The sequence below is a fragment of the Nematolebias whitei genome, chromosome 1 (assembly GCF_014905685.2).
Source record: "Nematolebias whitei isolate Nwh7 chromosome 1, NemWhi1, whole genome shotgun sequence".
NCBI lineage: Eukaryota > Metazoa > Chordata > Actinopteri > Cyprinodontiformes > Rivulidae > Nematolebias > Nematolebias whitei.
In genome coordinates, this window is record NC_056498.1 from 39,476,964 (window position 1) to 39,477,725 (window position 762).

Sequence of the window (762 nt, forward strand, 5' to 3'; positions counted from 1 at the left end):
TCTGGGGGTTAAGTTTAGGGTCAGTGGTCTGGGTCAGGTGTAAGGTTAGGTTTAGGAAAAGTGTTGCATAAAGCTAACTAAAATACACTTGTGGTTTTACACGCGAGCCGCGATGCATATTATCACCGATAAAAACGTAACTTGAAACCTACTAGGAGGTAGGAGGGAACAGTCTGAACACTACCTATGGGAATGATAACAACTAATAACGTCCGTTTAATGGACTGATAACATCCGAAGCCGCAATACCCCGATGGCCGCTTGCTACAGTGGATCCACCAGTACCAAGTGTCACTCAGCCCTCTGTGAATAGCAAGCGGCCATCAGGGCTCTAACGATCTATTGTTGGGCTGACGGTCCTCCTTTTGCACGTGAACAGCTAGTTCATGGTGTCACCCTTAAACTGGTGCATCCACTATGAGACGGTGCTGCTTATGAGACTGAGTTTGTTGCGGCTCCTCAGACTGAAGAAGTCCTTTGGATAAAAGACGAAACGTTTCAAGAAGAAGAATCCGTCCGGAGGACCTGACTCTGCCTTGTTAGAGCTTTCGAGCTGATCATTGAGCAGCATCAGAACGTTCTTCTAACTCTTTGTTTTTTTATGCGAATGTTGAGACGACTTGTGTTGCGGATGGTGCTGTATAAATAAACTGAATTAAATTGGGTTTTATTAACTGTTTTAAATGTTTAGTGAAGCTGACATATGTTCAACATCTATACATGTTATTATAGCAGTAACAGTATTTACAGTAAGATCAGAAC